The following is a 20,822-nucleotide window of genomic DNA, read 5'->3' on the forward strand; positions in this document are numbered from 1 at the left end:
GGGCTTATTACATTTGTTTCAGTCACTAATCCCTGAGAAAAAAACTCCTGCCTTCATGAGTTCACAGTCTCAAAAGGGAAGACAGGCAACCAAATGAATACATAGATGACATGGCCTATTAGAAGGTGGCAATAGGTGTGGGGAAAAACAGGACAAGGAGGGGGACCAGCTACCACTTCAAACAGGGTGGTCAGAGAAAGGCCCCCGCGAAGCTGCACCACGCACAGCGAATGAGGTTAGACAACAGCCACCGCACTGGACACCTACAGGAAGAACTTTCCCAGCAGAGGAAACAGCAGGTGCTAAGGCCCTCAGGGGGACTGTGCCTGCTGTGCTTGACCAACTGCAGAGAAGGCTCTGCGGCAGAGCGAGGGGTGGGTAGACGGAGTGAGGTCAGAGTTCAGGGAGGTCAGGATAGACGGGGTAAGGCCTGGCCAGACCATTGACAGCACATGAGGATTCTTCCATGTATACCTTTTATTCCTTCCTTCCAACCCCCTTTGTTCGTTGATGTCCTCTTGGTCACCCTCCACCCTTGCATTTTTTTCTGTTTGCTTTTTTCTCTTCCCTAGGAGACGCTTATCCAAGACACTCACCAGTACTGTTGTGTCCTCCTGGAAGATTCAGGGTTAGATCACCTATGTGCTGAACATGTCACGAACCACCTGCAAAACAACACTCCTCAGCCTCAGGAAAGGGTCTCTTTATTGCAAACATTCCTCCGCAGCACCAATGAGTGGAGTCCAGTGACCCGAACGGTTCTCATTTCAGCTTTGGCATCTACACACATTCCACAGCCCTGCGAGGCTAGTCCACCCATCCCTCCAGAATATAAGGTGCCAGGTCCTATCAGGGACTTTGAGGAGAAACTTTATAATGTGATGACAACACACATCCATGGCCCCAGTCTCCTTTCATTTCGATAGGCCCTGGAAGGCAGATCCCACAGCTAACCCAGAAACAAAAAATACAAGAATTGAAACCGTGATGGGAAAACCACTGCCACACCTTGATCTGCGGACATCTCACCCAAGTTACTGAATGAAACCCAGAGTGTCAGCGTGAAGGACAGCAAAGATGCTCAGGCCCGTGACCCGCGTTTAGCATTTAAGTGCATTACTGGTATTCACAGCCTCGAGAAAGAATGTGGGGTTTCCACCCCTTCATTTCTCCGAGGTCTTTGGAAAGCAAAATTCAACATATGCATCAAACTATAACTACTCGTGTCTGTAATTTTTTGTTTGTTTGTGTTTGTTTGTTTGTTTGAGACCAAGTCTCACTCTGTTGGCCAGGCTGGAGTGCAATGGCACGATCTCGGCTCACTGCAACCTCTGCCTCCTGGGTTCAAGCAACTCTCCTGCCTCAGCTTCCCAGGTAGCTAGGAGTACAGGCACCCGCCACCACGCTGGGCTAATTTGTTTTTGTATTTTTAGTAGAGACGGAGTTTCACCATGTTGGCAAGGCTGGTCTTGAACTCCTGACCTCAGGTGATCTGCCTGTCTCGGCCTCCCAAAGTGCTGGGATTACAGGCATGAGCCACCACTCCCAGCCTGTAATTTAATATAAGGTTTAAAATACGTGTGCTGCAGCAACATTTCATTGTGGGACCCAGCCCCTTGCAATAATCTACCATAGACTCAGCAAATCCCTACAAATATGCCTCAGTAGCAAGTTGTACAACAGCTGTATACAAACCAAAATGAAATCACAGCCTTCCCAGATTGATCCAAAATCTGGAATTATGAAGTGTCAAATAAATCATTCACTGATTTTTAAGGTTCGATTAACACAACTCCACAAGTAGTCACCTGGAACGTCAGGCTCTAGCAGAGGATGAAAGAGAAATTGAGTCATCTAGTTATTAAAAATTACATATTTTACCAAAAGAAGACACAGCCAAGTGTGAATCCAGTGTTATAGAAAACAACGCAGCAATAGATTAAGGTATGTTAGGAGAGACTTCTAGTCCCTGACAAGCAGGTAGAGTCAGGCAACAGACTAAGAACAGATTGCTTAACTTACTCAACACTCCATTCTGCCAACATCCTCACATGTCATCTGCATTTCATCTCTGTATGAAAGAAGAATCTAGCAGAATCACAGGGCAGACAGTGCAAAAACACCGTCAGAGCTCCAGGAACCAAGCAGTGAGGTTGCTACAGATATGGATTTGAGAGGTGATAGCATTTGAAGGGCGTATGCAGTTGGAACACTGTCATAAAGCTGATTTCAAGTTTAACTGAAATCAGACAAGGTGCTTTAATTAAATAAAGACATATGCCAAGTATTGTTCATTAATATCCCTGTAGGGTAGTCTGAACAGGACTTGAGATTTAATTTCTCATTCATTTCATTATAGCAGACTTGAATTACCTACACTTAGTTGAAAAATCTTTTTTTCTTAAAGTCTTTAGTCTTATTAAATTGTATTAAATAGACAGGATTAGCCGCCCACCAATTCCTCCCTGTCCTGACAAGAGGCAAACACACTCAGAAGATCAGCCAGGACTCACCAAGCTAGTCCTCTCAGAAAGAAAATTGGTGCATTTGAGATCTCACTTAGCCCCTTATTTTTGGATTATTGGAAACAGCTTGATAATGGAATCTTCAAAAGTGCCAGAAAATGTCCTGTTTGGGGCAACAGCAAGAAGCTCAAAAACAAACAGAATAGGGGACAAGTGCCTGCTCAAGTTTGGTGGGAAACAGCCATACAGATTCCTCAGCAGAAGCCTTATAAGCCAGAAGGGATTGAAGTCCTATCATTAGCCTCTTTAAACAAAATGATTGTCAGCCAAGAATTTTATAGCCAGCAAAACTAAGCTTCATAAATGAGAGATAAAGTCTTTTTCAGACAAACAGATGCTGAAGGCATTTGCCACTACCAAACCAGCACTACAAGAAATGCTAAAAGGAGTTCTAAATCTTGAAACAAAAGTTTCATATGCACCAAAATAGAACCTGCTTAAAGCATAAATCTCAGAGGGTCTATTAAACAGTAACACAATTAAAAATAGAAGTATCTAGGTAACAACTAGTATGATGAATACAACAGTACCTCACATCTCAATATTGACCTAATGTAAATGGCCTAAATGCTCCACTTAAAAGATACAAAATAGCAGAATGGATTAAAAAAACAAAAATACACCAACCAAATATCTACTGTCTTCAAAAGATTCAGCTAACACCTAAGCACTCACATAAACTCAAGGTGAAAGGTTGGAGAAAGATATTTCACACAAACAGAAACCAAAAGCAAGTAAGAGTAGCTATTTTTATTTCAGACAAAACAGACTTTAAAGCAACAACAGTCGGAAAAAAAAAAAAAAAAAGACAAAGAAGGACATTATATAGATAAAAGGATTAATCCAACAAGAAGATATTACAATCCTAAATGTATATGCACCTTAGATAGATAGCAACACAATAATAGTGGGGGACTTCAATACCCCAGTGATAACACTAGACAGATCATCAAGACAGAAAGTCAACAAAGAAACAATGGACATAAACTATACCCTAGAACAAATGGACCTTACACATATTTACAGAACATTCTTCCCAACAACTGTAGAGTATAAATCTGGAGGCTTCACATTACCTGACTTCAAATTATACTACAAGGCTACAGTTACCAAAACAGCTTGGTACTGGTATAAAAATACGCACATAGACTAATGGAACAAATAGAGAACTCAGAAATAGAGCCAAATACTTACAGCTAACTGATCTTCAACCAAGCATACAAAAAAACAAATTGGGGACAGGACACCCTATTAAATAAATGATCCTGGGAGAATTGGCAAGCCACACGTAGAGGAATGAAACTGAATCCCCACCTGTCACCTTATACAAAAACTAACTCAAGATGGATGAAAGACTTAAATCTATGACCCGACACTCTAAGAATTCTAGAAGATGGCACCAGAAAAATGCCCTGGACATTAGCTTAGGCACACTCCAAAGCAAGTGTGCCTAAGCTCAAGACCTCAAAAGCAAATGCTTTGAGACCTCAAAAGCAAATGCAATAAATAAACAAATAAATAGGAGCTAATTTAAGAAGCTTCTGCACAGCAAAAGAAATAATCAGCAGAGTAAACACACAACCCACAGAGTGGGGGAAAATATTTGCAAACTATGCCTCCAACAAAGGACTAGTATCCAGAATCTACAAGGAACTAAAACAAATCAGCAAGAAAAAAATAAAAAAAAAAAGAATAAGTCCATCAAAAAGCGGGCAAAGAACATGAACAGACAATTCTCAAAAGAAGATATACAAACAGCCAGTAAACATATGAAAAAATACTCAACATCACTAATCAGGGAAATGCAAGTTAAAACCACAATGAGATGCTGCCTTACTCCTACAAGAATTATCATAAAAGAAAAAGCTACAAATGTTGGTGTGGATGTGGTGAAAGGGAATACTTTTACACTGCTGGGAACGTAAATTATACAACCACTATGAAAAACAGCAGGAGGTTCCTCAAAGAACTAAAAGTAAAACTACCACCCGATCCAGCAATCCCATTCCTGGGTATCTACCCAAAGGAAAAGAAGTCGTCATATGAAAAAGACTCTTGCACATGCATGTTTATAGCAGCACAATTGCAATTGCAACAATACGAAACCAACCTAAATACCTGTCAACCAATGAGTGGATAAAGAAAATGTGATATATATACACCATGGACTACGACTTAGTCATAAAAAAGGAATGAAATAACGTATTTTGCAGCAACTTGGATGGAGCTGGAGGCCATTATTCTAAGTGAAGTAACTCAGGAATGGAAAACTAAACGTCATATGTTCTCACTTACAAGTGGGAGCTAAGCTATGAGGACACAAAGGCATAAGAATGACACAATAGACTTTGGGGACTCAGGGAGGAAGAGGGTGAGGGATAAAAGACTGCATATTAGGCACACTGTACACTGCTCGGGTGACAGGTGCACTAAAATCTTAGAAATCACCATTTAAGAACTTATTCATGGAATCAAAAACCACTGGTACCCCAAAAACTATTGAAAATTTTTTTAAGTAAAGAAAAAAAGAAGAAGGAAATAGCTGTAACAAAAACCGTGTAAGGGGCTAATGGGCTCCCTGGACACCTCCACGGCTCAATAAAAAGGCGCTGGCATTTCTCCTGCACTCGGAAGACTCCAGCTCTGAACACCTTGCATTCAGGGCCTGCCTTCTTGGAACCTCCAGAGACTTCGGGACAATTCTACTTTCCCTAAGGCATCTCATTAGAGGGTGGAAAAGGCATTTACAAGCTTGTCCAATGAACGGCAGACGTCATGAGTCAGTCATTTCCAAAAGCCCAGACTTTCCCACTGCACAGTATCTCCATGTAACAAAACTGCATTTGTACCCTCGAAGTCTGTAAAAGTTTTTTAAAACTTTCTATTATTTGAATCCCGACTCCCCCAGCCCACCAAATTTCAGCCTAGTCTCAGCTTTCAACCCATCCCAAGAACAGTTCACTGTGAAAGCGACACTCACTGATCAGAAACCATCTGGAATTTCTGAACTCTCAGAGAAGTCCACGCTTGTAGTTTTTAACCCTGTGGAAATTGGAAAGCGAAGATCATGTGTGTAAACGTCCAGCACTTTCCTGGGAAACTCAGATAACGGCCTGTATGGGGCTTGAGGGGCCCTGTGGAGAAACTCACTTGACAAACACCTGTCACAGGGGAGCCACAGACTGGAGTCGTCTTACGCCAGACGACAGGTAAACCCTCTGGAGAGCTTCAGCAAAGGAGCTTCATTTCCTAAAGGCTTCTTCGTGGCTGTGGTCCTCCCTCCACACAAACGTAAGAACACACTCTTGTCTGGCCTCTAGAGAGTCCTGATGCTGCCTCACCAGAACCAGAAGTTCCTCACGAAATGTCTCTGTCACATCACAGGCTGTGTTATAAACACGGATGTGGCCTCACACCCCAGGGAGGCAGAAGCTCTTCAGAATGCATATTTCCTAATTAATCATCAGCCAGAGCCAGCCCCAAACAGCAGTCAAACACAGGAAGTCCAGGCCCCCGGGCTGGGAATGCAGAGGCCTCAGGGCCAGTCTATCCTCTCCACTCCGGCCTCCACTCCCTCGTCCTCCTCCTCCAAGTCCTTCGGAGTCAAGGTCCTGCTCAGGCCCCACCCTGGTCCTCTTCCAGCAGTTGCCTGGCTGACTGACCTTGCCTCCAGCAAAGACCCAGAGGCTGGTGGAACTGGCTTCTTCTCCCAGCCAGGCACCTTGACATCCACAAGAACAAATTCTCTTAAGAAAGAAAAAAGTCCTGAAGGTGCGGCTTCTGGATGAGACAGCCATTAGGAGTAAGTGTGGTTTCCTTGGCGTTTGCTTGAGGACTGGTGGGTAAGGCAGAGCTCCAACTCCCCACCCCCCAATGCTGGGAGATGAACACAGGGACAAGGCTTTGCAGAGCACTGTGACAGTTCTAGAAGACTGTGTCCCAAGATCCTGATGTTCAGCACCATACTGAACTGTCTGCTTTTTTTTTTTTTTTGGAGACAGCGTCTTGCTCTGTCACTCAGGCTGGAGTGTGCAGTGGCGCGATCCTACCTCACTGCAGCCTTGAACTCCTAGGCTCAAGCGATCCTCCAGCCTCAGCCTTCCAAAGTGCTGGGATTACAGGTGGGAGCCACCACACCCAGTGAAAGGTCTGCTTTTTTAATGGTCCTTTTTGATAATCTTGTCAGAGAACTCAGAATCAAGGATTTCTGCATGTAACAGGCACCAACGGAAGATACAGCTCACACATTTAAAGACCAAGAAACAAGCAAATGGGGCCGGGGGAGGCGGAGAATGCTGTTCCTTCCAGCTGAAGGTGTGGAAGGAAAATAAATCACGGGACCTCAAAATCCCTAAGCCAAAGGGAGAAAGTCAGGCTGGGAACTGTATCAGGAAGACCTGCCTCCCGTTTTATTCCTAAATAACGTAGCTATAAAGACGAAAAAGCTACATACATCCCTCACAATTTGCCCATGACAAAAATCCCTTGTGGGCCTCAAGATCTTTACCTTAAAAACAGCTCTGTTGAATTTCACCCTGGCAATGTAAATTGTAGCTGATCTTTGCAGGTGTGGAGCAAAGGACAGAACCCAAAGTCCTCTCTCTGCTCAACTGAGACAGATGTGTATCTGATTGCTTTCTCTGCCCTATTGCTTACATAGAAATACAGATTCATTGAGTCAGACCAAGGCATAACTGACTAGTCCTCTACCCCTCTCTCAGGTGTAAATTGTGTATTCAGTGAGAGGCTGATCAACCTTGTGTCTCTTGTCTACCTATGACTTGGAAGCCCCCTCACTTGGAGGTATCCCACCTTTCCAGACCGAACCAATGTACATATTACACTCATCGATTGATGTCTCATGCCTCCACAAAATGTACAAAACCAAGCTGTGCCCTGACCACTTTGGGCACATGTTGTCAGGGCGTCCTGAGGCTGTCACAGGTGCGTCTTTAACCTTGGCAAAATAAGCTTTCTAAATCGATTGAGACTGGCCGGGCATGGTGGCTCACGCCTGTAATCCCAGCACTTTGGGAGGCCAAGGTGGGAGGATCACCTGAGGTCAGGAGTTTGAGACCAGCCTGGCCAACATGGCAAAACTCCATCTCTACTAAAAATACAATAATTAGCCGGGCATGGTGATGCGGACCTGTAATTCCAGCTACTCGGGAGGCTGAGGCAGGAGAATCACTTGAGTCCAGAAGGCAGAGGTTGCAGTGAGTGGAGATCACGCCACTGCATTCCAGCCTGGGTGACAGAGTGAGATTCTATCTCAAAAAAAAAAAAAAAAAAGAAAGAAAGAAAAAATCTATTTGTCTTTCCAAAAGAAACCTATTTGTTCCTTCTGTAGGAAGCCTTTCTCCCCCTTCTCCTCTCCTACAACGTTAGATATATAAGCCTTTAACTCTTTAACTCTGACTATTAATGAGCCAGCTACTTCCTTTGTTGGCTCTCACATGCATAAGGCATAAACATTTTTTTTCTCCCGTTAATTTGTCTTTTATAAGTTTCTTCCACAGGCGCCAGGTGCTGAACCTAAGAAGATAGTAGAAAAGTTAATTTGTGTGTGTGTCATACAATAACTAGACATTTGTTTCATTTGTATCCTTTTTGTCATCCAGTGCAACTTTCTCAGGATGACTTCAGCTGGACGTCACAATTCAGTCAGTGCTGAGGCTTACTTATAACCTCAATGGCTGTTTTCCTTTCTTCTGGTGGAACTTCAGTTGACCACAACCACTCCATTAAAATAAAAAAATTATAGTGTAAAAATCATTCCTTTTCACAACTGGCACATTATTTGCTAGCTTCTATAAATGGACTTGTGTTCCCCCGAAATTGCTGTGTTGAAGCCCTCACCCCCAATGTCCTGGAATTTAGAGATGAAGCCTTGGAAAGGTCATAAGGTCCTCAAAATGGAGCCCTCGTGATGGGACTCGTGTCCTTATAAGATCTCGTTCTCTTGAGAGGCCAAAGCGGGCAGATCACAAGGTCAGGAGTTCAAGACTAGCCTGACCCATATGGTGAAAGCCCGTCTCTACTAATAACACAAAAATTAGCAGGACGTGATGGCATGCGCCTGTAGTCCCAGTTACTCACGTGGCTGAGGCAGGAGAATTGCTTGAACCCAGGAGGCAGACATTGCAGTGAGCTGAGATTGCGCCACTGTACTCCAGCCTGGGCGACAGAGTGAGACTCCATCTCAAAAAAAAAAAGATCTTGTTTTTGTTTTCTCTTCACTTGCATACTCCAAGGAAAGGTCATGTGAAGACACAGCGTAAAGGAGGACACCTGCAAGCCAGGAAGAGAGCCCTCACCAAGACACTGACTCTACTGGCACCTTAACCTTGGACTTCTGGCTTCTGGAACTGGGAGAAATGAATGTCTGCTACTTAACCCACCCTGTTTGTAGGATTTTGTTATAGCAGTCCAAACTGACAGACGGTAGCGCTTCTTCCTCCACAGAAAATGGCCATATCTGAAAATCTGGTATAGTCATCAATTCTAAATTATGAACATTTAATCCTTCAGTGCTTTAGTGTTAAAAGTCATTTTTAATAGGAATCAGTTTTTGGGTTTTTTTTTTTTTTTTTTTTTTTTTTTTTTTGCCTAAGTTTTTCATGTGCACTCTGTGTTTCTCTGGTTACTCCTCACTTAAACCATTTTCTTTTCGGGGTTGCCTTGTCATTGGACACTAGCACTTAGCTGAAAATATCACACATTTAGGAGTTGTCACCCTAGCTCAACTGAATCAGAAGAAAAATGCAATAGGAAGCCTATTTGAAAAATGAACTGAAAGCACAAATTATTTTAATGACCTAGACTTCCTATCTATCCCTGTTAATTTATGGTTTGCTCAAAGAACTCTAGAATTTTAGGTGAACAAAATTTTAGGTGGTCTTTTGCCTGGTTCTGTGGGTTTCCTTGTGTTGAATTTCCATCATCCTCATTAACTTGGCGGTAGCTCCAATCATTCTTAAGTAATTAATTCATTAAACAGTTCTGCTAAGTCAGTATTGGAAGAAGAGCCTCCTCTTTAATATTACAGTTAAGTCCACTTCCAGGTTCCTGGCACCCACAGCCACGTGGCCTGGTTTGACTCTGTCCCCACCCAAATCTCATCTTGAATTGTCCTCCCACATGTTGTGGGAGGGACCCGGTGGGAGACAACTGAATCATGGGGGCCGTTTCCCCCATACTGCTCTCTGGTAGTGAATAAATCTCATGAGTTCTGATGGTTTTATAAGGGGAGATCCCTTTTGCTTGGCTGTCTGATTCTCTCTTGCTGCTGCCATGTAAGAAGTGCCTTTTGCCTTCCGCCATGATTGTGAGGCCTCCCCAGCCACGTGGAGCTGTGAGTCCGTTAGAACTCTTTCTTCCCGGTCTCAGGTATGACTTCAGCAGCGTGAAAACAGACTAATTCACCAGGTTAGTTGTGTTATCCACTAATTTCATGCAGTGGCTGTTCAGAGAGCACTTAACACTTAGCCTAGGCAGGAGAAAGCAACTAACCAAGCCAAGTGCCTACTCTTGTGCTGACCTTCCTCAGGGCATGCTGGGGTCAGCTCTAGACCCTTAGCAGCAGCCTGAACTTCTCCAAGGTGCTTTTGCCAGGCAGGGCCTGAGGAATGTTTCACTCACTTGAAGGGTGAGTAGAGGCATGTTAGAAATCGTAACAGTAGGCAATAATAACAATGATAGTTAATAATAATGATGGTAACAATGGTAAACTCTGAGAGCCCTGACAGTGTGCTAAGCCCCTATTCTGAAAGTGTCTTGCTATTCACTGCATGCAAGCTTCATGAGTCCCGTGAGCTCATTAACTGGATTCCATCGGCAAGCAAACAGAACCCAGAGCATGCTGGGAGACCACCTTCTTCAGAAGACCCTTCTGAGTTGATGAATCATTGGGTTTTAGTAAGAATATTTATTCCTCAGTTATTGATTCAAAAAAATAAACCTGTATGCTGAAAAGGATCAGAATATGCCACCCCAAAATATGCCATTTTGCCATAAGAATTATTTTGAGCTGAAGATAATTGAGAAAAAGCAGAGATAGAAAAAGAGGGCCAGACTCAATGGCTCATGCCTGTAATTGCAGCACTTTGGAAGGCCGAGGTGGGCGGATCACTTGAGGTCAGGAGTTCAAGATCAGCCTGATCAATATGGCAAAACCCCATCTCTACCAAAAATACAAAAATTAGGCAGGTGTGGTGGCAGTCTCTACTAAAAATATAAAAATTAGCTGGGCATGGTGGCGGGTGCCTGTAATCCCAGCTACTCAGGAGGCTAAAGCAGGAGAATTGCTTGAACCCAGGAGGTGGAGGTTGCAGTAAGCCAACATTGCACCATTGCACTCCAGCCTAGGTGACAAGAATCAGACTCTGTCAAAAAGAAAAAAAAAAAGCTTCTGTCCTCCTCCTATCTGCCAGAGAGGAGGGCATAAATTTCCCTTGTGAAGATGTTCCCTCATCCCTCCTACGAGGGAGAGAAGAACAACTTCTATCACCAGAGAGGGGAGACAGCACCGAGATGAGTCTGCATGGATTAAACCTTGCTAAATGACCCAATCTTTCACAATTTTCACCTGCGTGTTTACTTTCCCACAGTGACCACACCTAGAAGCCCAAACCCCTTTTCCTTGGTCACCTCTCCACAATGTACTGCCCTTTGCTAAAATGGTATCCAAGCTCCCAAATCTAACCACTTGTTTGGGTCTCCACTTTCTTTGAAGACCTCCATGCACATAAAAATTAAAATATTATTATCAGGTAAAATTTGTATGCCTTTTCTCCTGTGACTCTATCTTTTGTCACTTTAATTCACAGTTGCCAGCTGATACGATTTGGCTCTATGTCCCCACCCAAATCTCATCTTGAATTGTAGCTCTGTTAATTCCCTCGTGTTGTGGGAGGGACCCAGAGGTAGATAATTGAATCAAGAGGCTGGGGCGGGGGTTGCTCCATACTGTTCTCGTGGTGGTCAATAAATCTCATGAGATCTGATGGGTTTAAAAAGGGTTTCCGCTTTTGCTTCTCTCCCATTCTTTCTTGCTACCGCCATGTAAGAAGTGCCTTTTGCCTTCCGTCATGATTGTGAGGCCTCCCTGGCCACCTGGAACTGGGGGTCCATTAACCTCTTTTTCTTCCCAGCCTTGGGTATGTCTTTATCAGCAAGGTGAAAACAGACTAATGCATCAGCTGCTGAATGTAAGAGGGTAGAAGTGTGATATATACATAGAAATAGATATAGATGATATAGATATATACACACAATAAGTTTCCACCCGTGGTTCCTGGCTCCTAACTCCCATCGCCCTTCTGTGTACTCTCTTGAGTAAACATAATCTCTCTCTCTGACGTACTCCCACTCTCCTTTCACTTTCCCATAGCCAGACTCTAGCCTGTTTGTGGGTCATAAGACCCTCATTCCAGAAAGAGTCCTGCCGCATCCCTTGGAGGAAGGAATGCTGCAGAGAGAGGCCAAAAGAATCTGAACAGACAGGCCCTGCTGGGTTTAGACCAAACCCTTTTTGCCCAATCTCATTTCAACACACCCATCCATGCTGCAATGATATATATCCAATGACGTCTCCAGAACACATGGAGGATCCTGGAGGGCCACACACCCAGGGATGGCATGGAAGCTCCGCCCCGCTTCCCACATCCCTGGCCCTGTGCATCTTCATCTGCATGCTTTGCAATATGCTTTATAATAAACGGGTAAACATAAACAAGCGTTTTCTTGAGTTCTGTGAGTCATTCTAGCAAACGGATCAAACCGAAAGAAGGGACTGTGGGAACTCCAGCTTGAAGCCGGTCGGTCAGAAGTTCTGGAGGCCCGGACAGGCAGATCGGTGGGAAAGTACGGAGGGTCTGTCTTGTGTAACGGAGCCCTTGCCCTGTGGGATCTGAGCTGTCTCCAAGTAGAAAATGTCAGAATGGAATTGGAGGACACCCAGTCAGTGTCCAATGCAGAGCTGAGTGCTTGCTGGGTGGTAGGGAGAACCCCACCCCTGCCAATTTGTGTTGGAGAACCCCAACCCCAGCCAGAAGTCTGTGCTGGCTGTTACAGTGTTGAATGAGAGAACAGGAAAAAGCACAATGATTGGTGAGGGTTGTTTTTTTTTTTCACACAAACAAGAAGAAGTATTTTTTTCTCTTCTACTAGGAGCTGCTAAGAAAAATGGTGAACAAAGCATACAGATCAGGGAGACAACGTATTAGTCGAATAATCTCACAAATATACACAGGGTTGTTGCATCTTATCCATGGCCCATGTCTCTGCAAGCCTAGCACAAGTCAAAATTCAAGTAACTCCAGAACAATGTGCCACAGGAATAGAAATCTGAGGTCAGGGTTGCGCATTTTTGCCCTGTGTGCTTTGTATTCTCTTGGCCTCTGTCATCACGCATCAGTCGGCACCAGGAGTTGGGAGGGCTGGCCGGGAAGGCACTGACCCCATCACCAAGATGCCTGGCCTCAGCCTCAGCACCACTACTGGAGAATATTGTTAGAGCTTCTGGAAGATTTTAAGTTGTCATAACAACAAGACTATAACAGCAATGCATATGCCTTAGTAATAGCCACTCCCGGAAGTTCCATAGCAAGAACAGGGTCCCCCACCCAGTGACCCTGGGCCGGGATTGTTTCTATTGACCAGTTACAGAGAGGCCACACTGGGACAAGAGTGGAAACCCTATTTACAACCCTTTGGAAATGCAGCTTTAAAAATGTACAGTCCTGAGAGAGACTTTTGCTTTGAGGGGTGGGTTTTTTTTGTTTTTGTTTTCGTAATTTGGGAGATTTGCATTATTTCAAAGTTTGAGCATAAAGAGAGACTTTACTAATATTTTTAGCCTATGCTATTTTAAAATCACAAAGTTAAGATTTGCATAAAACATATTCATGTTGTAATTCAAATTGCAGTCAAGGCCCTGAAGGAACTGTTGATGGAGTGAGAGAGGCCCTGGGAATCCCTGAGGAAAGTGGGTTTGTACTAGGTGAGGGGCGGATGTTAGGCATTAAGTGGGTAGGATGGTGGGGCGTGGGGAGGACCACCTCTTGGGGCAGAGAAAACGATGGGTATCCAGGCAGCAGGGTGGGTACCAGGGGCCCTGGGACCCCTTAGGAAGTTAAAGAGGCTGGTGCATCCTGAATGCAAGGAAGTGGGAGTGAGGGGTGGCCTTAGATGAGCCCACAGAGGGGCCAGGCCCAAGCACACAGTCAAGAGTTTGCCTTTTATCTTCAGGTGTAAAAAGGAACATCAGGAAAATTATGAAAAAGAAATTGAAATGGCAAAAGATTGTGGAGTGATCTGATTTAATAGGGCCTGAGCTGCTCTTAAGGGATTTACAACTCCAAGCTGTAGGGAGGTGAGAGCAATGCAGATAGTTTTTACACCTGGAAATGCAAGTGAACTTTGGGGGAGACATCATCGATATTTGCCCGGCAGATATTGACTAATTTTGCTCCGATTTGTAAATGTTTCAGTGTCCATGATGGCATATATATGCACGTTCTTTGAGTTCTCCATTGAATCTCTTGTAACATCTTGCCCGTTCCTTCATTCATGACTTAAATCCTTGGCTGGAATTTATTTCGATTTGCATGAGAACCATGATGTTATCTTTTTAAAAATCCTTTAACAAAAGGCTTTTGAGGAATTTCAAAAATTTAGGTACATGAGGAATTTAGGCATATGATCTCTATAGAATATTTAGAAAATATTTTTAAAGGTAGTTTAAAGGGCCAATATTTAACTTTTTGTAATCTATAGAAATAGCAGTTTTCTATTAGACTCAACATAAGGAAGAAAATAACAACCATCTGTAATTGCAATAGCACCCTTGGTTAAGCGTCATGAATTTTTAATGACTAACTTTTATGATTTTCTTTATTACAAAAGTGATACATAGTCATTATATAAAAATTAGGAAAAGAAAGCAAAAAGGAGGAAAATTTTAAAACAGATTACTCATAAGACCATCATACAGACACAAGCACTGTTGCCAGCATGGCATATATTTGTTTTTTAAAAATGATTATACTTTGGCCAGGCACGGTGGCTCATATCTGTAATCCCAGCACTTTGGGAAGCCAAAGTGAGTGGATCACTGCTTGAGGCCAGGAGTTTGAGACCAGCCTGGCCAACATGGTGAAATCCCATCTCTACTAAAAATACAAACATTATCCAGGTGTGGTGGCACACACCTGGAATCTCAGCTACTTGGAAGGCTGAAGCAGGAGAATTGCTTGAACCCAGGAGGCAGAGGTTACAGTGAGTCAAGATCATGCCGCTGCACTCCAGCCTGGGTGACAGAGCAAGACTATGTCTCAAAAGAAAAAAAAGATTATATTTTACCCACTGTTTGACAACCAGATTTTATTGACTTGACAACCAGATTTTATTGACTTGATGTACTAGAAACCTTTCAGTAATATTGTTCATAACATTGTTTAGTGACTTAAAATTATTTCATAAGAATACCTATCAGTAAATACATTATGTTTAGTGACTAAGTGTAATCCCATCAATTTGATAACATCACTTGTAAGTAGCTTTCCACAGACGAAATTCAGTTGCTTTTAAATTCTACCATTACAAGTGGTGGCGAACACCAGCATCACTGAATCAAAAAGGATACACCGATGGATTCCTTAGAATCAGTTCTGGAAAATGCAATTGCTACCATGGAGTCCGTTTTCTAAAAATCAGTGGTTATCAGGAGCTAGAGGAGAGAGAGATAAATAGGTGAAGCGCAGAGGATTTTTTAGGGCAGTAAAACTATTCTGTATGATACTATAATGAGTGTGTGTGTGTGTGTGTGTGTATGTGTGTATGTGTGTGTATTTTTTTTTTTTTTTTTTTGAGACAGAGTCTTGCTCTGTTGCCCAGGCTGGAGTGCAGTGGCACAATCTTGGCTCACTGCAACTTCCGCCTCCCAGGTTCAAGCAATTCTCCTGCCTCAGCCTCCCAAGTAGCTGGGACTACAGGCATGCACCACCACGTCCAGCTAATTTTTGTATTTTCAGTAGAGACGGGGTTTCACCATATTGGCCAGGCTAGTCTCAAACTCCTGACCTTGTGTCCAACTGCCTCAACATCCCAAAATGCTGGAATTACAGGCGTGAGCCACCGCACCCAGCCATCATTTTTAACTTTGTATTGAAGTAGTACAAGTAATTTTACATATTGAAAATCTGTTTTTTCACTTCATCCACTAGGTTGAATAGTATTCACCTCAAATTCTTGTCTACCCAGAACCTCAGCATGTGACTTTATTTGGAAACAGGGTCATTGCAGATGTAATTCATTACATGAAGGTGAGATCACCCTGGAGGATGCTGGGCCCGAATTCGATATGACTGGTATCCTTATAAGAAGAGAGAAATTCAGTCATAGAGACACTCACGGAAGGCAGACATTGTAAAGACACACAGGGAGAAGGCTGCGTAACTAAAGAGGCAGAGATTAGAATGATGGCCAGGGAAGGCCAGGAATTGCCAGCCACCACCAAAATCCAGGAAGGGGCGAGGAAGTTCATCCTTAGAGGCTTCAAAGAGAACATGGCTCTGCTAATACTTTGATATCAGACTTCTGAAATCAAGACTTCTGGCCTCCAGAACTGTGGCAGAGTTTATTTCTGTTGTTTTAAGCTATCTAATTGTGGAGCTCTTCCCAGGCAGCCCTGGGAAGCTAATATGCCCACTTAACCAAGTAGCCTAAATGTTTTTCCATAAGTTTCTGTATTATTATGAAATAATTTTGAGTCACTAAACAATATTATGTTTTATGGATGTACCGTCGGTTATTTAAAGAACTATTATTAAACACTAAGTTGCACCACTTTTGCTATTAGAAGCATTTTACTTGGACACCCATATAGACTTTCATGTATTACATAGTAGAATGTAATTTGTATATACAATTTTATATCCTTTTTAATTTAACACTACCTTATAAACATTGTTACATATCCATTAAAAACCATTCATGAACATTGCTTTAACAGCTTCATAATAATATGCTACATTTATGATACAAAACCTAATATCATTTTAAATACGTCGTAAGAATACCCATGTGGTTAAGCATTATGCCGTTTGCCATTTTTCAATATTGCAAATAATATTGAGATGAATTTATTTATGCAGAGAGGGTTATTGTTTTATTTTGTCTTTGGTATTATATCTTTTTTTCTTTTTTCAAATATTGCATTTTAACTTTTTTATTTTTTTAACTTTATTATTATTATTTTGAGGCAGGGCCTCACTCTGTCACCTAGGCTAGAGTGCAGTGGTGTGATCATGGTTCACTGCAGCCTTGACCTCCTGGGCTCAAGTGATCCTCCCACCTCAGCCTCCCAAGTTGCTGGGACTACAGGCACATGCCACCACACCTGGCCAATTTTTGTATTTTCAGTAGAGACAGGGTTTCACCATGTCGCCCAGGCTCGTCTTAGACTCCTGAGCTCAAGCAATCCACCTGCCTTGGCCTCCCAAAATGCTGGGATTACAGGTATGAGCCACCATTCCCGGCTTGGAATTACATCTTAATTAGATTCTTTAACTCTTTTAATTAGAATTGTATGTCAAAACATTGCTCACTTTACAATTATTGACAGAGTTAAATTAGTTTCCAGAACTATGCCAATTTATAATCCCACGTGTTGTGTCAGAGATGGCTTACTTCATTACACCTTCAACAGCAATGCTTATTGTCATTTTCATAAGGGTGGTATATTCGGGTACAAAGTTGATAAATCCCCCGATATCTAAGAGTTTGCAAAACATTCTCTGTCCATTGCAGTCCTTGATTCACAAAATCCCATAAAGAAAGCAGGTTAGAACAAAATGTCCTTACGGTTGCAAGAGCTGTTTTTCCCCTTGGGTAGGACTGTCACATTGTCACTTAATGTCTCATTTAAGTTATCTTAGATATCAACCATATTACTAGAGACATAATTAGCAATTTTGGTATGAGGATGAGCAGCAGAAATTTTGCACTCTATTTAAACCACCCCAAAAGTTAGTGGTTTCAAATAAGAATAACGACTTATTTTGCAATCTGGGCAGGGCTCAGTGGTAATGGCCTGTCCTGCTTCACATGGGTCAGCTGGAACAGATCAGCTGAGGCTATAGGATTCACTTTCAGGGTGGCTCATTCACAAGGCTGGAAAGTCAGTCCTGGCCATTGACTAGGAGCTTGGTTGTGGCTGGGCTGAGGGTCTTACTTACTCTCTTTGGACCTCTCTGTGAGGCTGCTTGGGCTTCCTCATAGCATGGCTGCTGGAATCCAGGAGCAATTGCCCCAAGAAACAAATAAAAGCTACAAGTCTTTTGCAGCCTAGACCTAGAATTGGACACAATATCACTGTGTTAGTTTTCCATTGGCAAATAAACTATTACAAGTTCCATGCCTTAAAACTGTACCTATTTACTATCTCTCAGTTCTGTAAAAGCCTGGGAAGGTCCTCTTCTTAGGTAAGGTCTCATAAGGCCAACATCAAGGTGTCAGCCAGATGAGTCATTTTCTGGAAGCTCTGAGAACGATCCCACTTCCAAGGTCATTCCCTGTGTGAGCTGAATTCACTTAGGGGCCGCCCTCAGCTTCTAAAAACCACTTGTCCTGGTTGGCACGTGGCCCCTCCATTTTCAAAGGCAGCAACAATGCACCCTATTCTCCTGCTTCAAATCTCAGACTTCCTTGTTTGCTGGTAGCCGGAGAAAAACTGTTTTTAAAAAGTCCACGTGATAGGCCCCGAGGGGGAGGGGGGAGGGATGGCATTGGGAGTTATACCTGATGTAAATGACGAGTTGATGGGTGCCGACGAGTTGATGGGTGCAGCACACCAACATGGCACAAGTATACATATGTAACAAACCTGTACGTTGTGCATATGTACCCTAGAACTTAAAGTATAATAATAATAATAATAAAAAGTCCACGTGATTAGACGAGGCCCACTCAAATCATGTCCCTTTTGTTCTAAATCACGAGAGTGACAGTGCAGCATTCCCAGACTCTCCCACACTCAAATGGAAGCGGATATGGAAGGACATCCATCCTCAGGACTTACACCACAGCCACACCCAGGGTACTCTATCAGCCACACAGTCACAGAGTTCAGATTCTGGGAGAGGGGACTTAGACATCGTAATAGACCTAAAAACAAACTGCGATAAACCAACCTCTCGACAGAGGAGTGTGCAAGAACTGGGGGATTATCCTAGATTGTCTTATAACACCACCACATCTTCAAATTATTTTGGTTGTGAGGGGAGGCTATGGGGGAGTGGGAGAGGATAGCCCGTGCTTCCAAAGACATTCCAGACAAGCAAGCTCCCAGCCTGATGGGCCTCGGATGTCAGCTGTCCGCCAGGGAAGAGGAGACCTTGTCAGGACACTCTGGTTTGTCCTTGGAGAAACAGTGGCGTTTGCTGATGGGCGAGAGGGCTTTAAACGTGCACAGTCTTTTAAAGCATTCATTTTGGGGCCTTCTGTTGGTTTCTTGGCTCTAAGCCAGGAGTTCTCATTAGTGACTATCCCATGCATTGCACACAAAGAGTTGAACCAAATGCAAACTCAAAGGGGCCTTGAATGTGAACCTGGATTTTCAAAAAATGAACCATGTTTTGAAAATGAATCCCAAAGCACAACAAAGTATACATTGCCTTCGGAGCATTCTAATCTAATTTACTCTATTTTATTTTTACTAGAGAATCCTCATTTCTGGTATGTCAACATGGCTTGCCACATCACAGGTGTGCATGGCTGAGAAATGACCACACTGGCCTTTTGTGGCAATTCGTGCTGTGCAAAGGGGCTGGTCGTTGCTCAGGAAACGAACTCCCTGGATGTGATTGTTGTGCAATCTTTCTTGCTTCTGGGGATGAGAATTAAATTTACTTTGACTTTGGCTATGAGTATCCATCAAGCAAGCTGGTATGGGTTGAGTTGTGACCCCCAAAACAGACATGCTGAAGTCCTAACCCACAGTTCCTCAGAATGTGGCCTTATCTGGAGATTCTTAGGGTCCTGATAGAGGAATCAAGTTAAAACAAGGTCTGTAAGGCCGGGCGCGGTGGCTCAAGCCTGTAATCCCAGTACTTTGGGAGGCCGAGACGGGCGGATCACGAGGTCAGGAGATCGAGACCATCCTGGTTAACACGGTGAAACCCCGTCTCTACTAAAAAATACAAAAAACTAGCCAGGCGAGGTGGCAGGCGCCTGTAGTCTCAGCTACTCGGGAGGCTGAGGCAGGAGAATGGCGTGAACCCGGGAGGCAGAGCTTGCAGTGAGCTGAGATCCGGCCACTGCACTCCAGCCTGGGCGACAGAGCGAGACTCCGTCTCAAAAAAAAAAAAAAAAAAAAAAACAAGGTCTGTAAAGTGGACTCTAATCCAATGTGACTGGTGTCCTTATAGAAAGGGGCAATTTGGACTCAGAGGTCGAGGCACAGAGAGAAAAGGCAATATGAAGAGACACAGGAAAAATACCATGTTAAGACAGAGGCAGAGGCCAGAATGATGCTGCCACTAACTCAGGAACATCAGGGGAGAGCAGAAGCAGGAAGAAGCAGGGAAGCATCCTTCCCTCCTAGGTTTCAGAGGGGCCATGACCTTGCCACACTTAGTTTCTAACCTACGGCTTCTGGAACTGTGAGCGAATGCCTTTCCGTTGTTCTAAGCCACCAGGTTGTGGTGCTTTGTTACAGCAGCCTAGGAAACTGATCCACATGGCTGGCTGAACTCACACCTCCTCCAGTTGCTCTGCCCAAGTCCTTGAAAGGCTGGGGTCCTATTCACCTTTGCCGGCCTCCTTTCTCTCGTGTCACACTGCTTTATTCACCTGGTGTGTTTCCTCCAAAAATCGAAACCAGGCTCAGTGGTTGTTGGGATCTTTCTCTAATATCCCAAGACTTCAAAGGGCTGCTTTTTAGGAGAGCTGTAATCCAAGTCTTGAACAGTCTTAATATTACTTTCCCCTCCCCTCTTTACTTATTTATTTGTTTATTCTACCTATGCTCCTGGCCAAGACCTGCTGACCGATCACACTTGGATATCTGTGCTCCGTCTTTCACAGTATTCTCACCATTCCGTAGACCAATCGGCAACCTCCACCTGGAAAGAAACTTCCCCTTTGCTGTCTGCTTCTTTTGAAGTCAGAGACTACAATGTGCTCCTCTTCGTGTTCTGCATAATGCCCGATCCACTGTCAAAGGCAAAGGGTGCCCCGTGAGCACCAGCTGCCATGCCCCCATATCCACTTTCCCCGATTCTATGGCAACCGCAT

At 43.6% G+C, this 20,822-nt stretch overlaps 1 protein-coding gene across 11 annotated transcripts in view; it reads right to left on the reverse strand.

The window, feature by feature from the left end:
* The window catches only part of PCP4 (Purkinje cell protein 4), a 485,020-nt gene that overhangs the window by 158,986 nt on the left and 305,212 nt on the right, over positions 1-20,822 (reverse strand). Inside the window, exon 1 of one of the 11 annotated variants that reach the window (XM_050784599.1) lies at positions 9,716-9,725. The exons of the other annotated variants lie outside the window; for them this stretch is intronic. The gene's annotated coding sequence lies outside the window, so the exon portion shown is untranslated. Of the gene's footprint in view, positions 1-9,715; positions 9,726-20,822 lie in introns of those variants that run through there. 11 annotated transcript variants of the gene reach the window in all.

This window comes from Macaca thibetana, chromosome 3 (genome assembly GCF_024542745.1).
Source record: "Macaca thibetana thibetana isolate TM-01 chromosome 3, ASM2454274v1, whole genome shotgun sequence".
NCBI lineage: Eukaryota > Metazoa > Chordata > Mammalia > Primates > Cercopithecidae > Macaca > Macaca thibetana.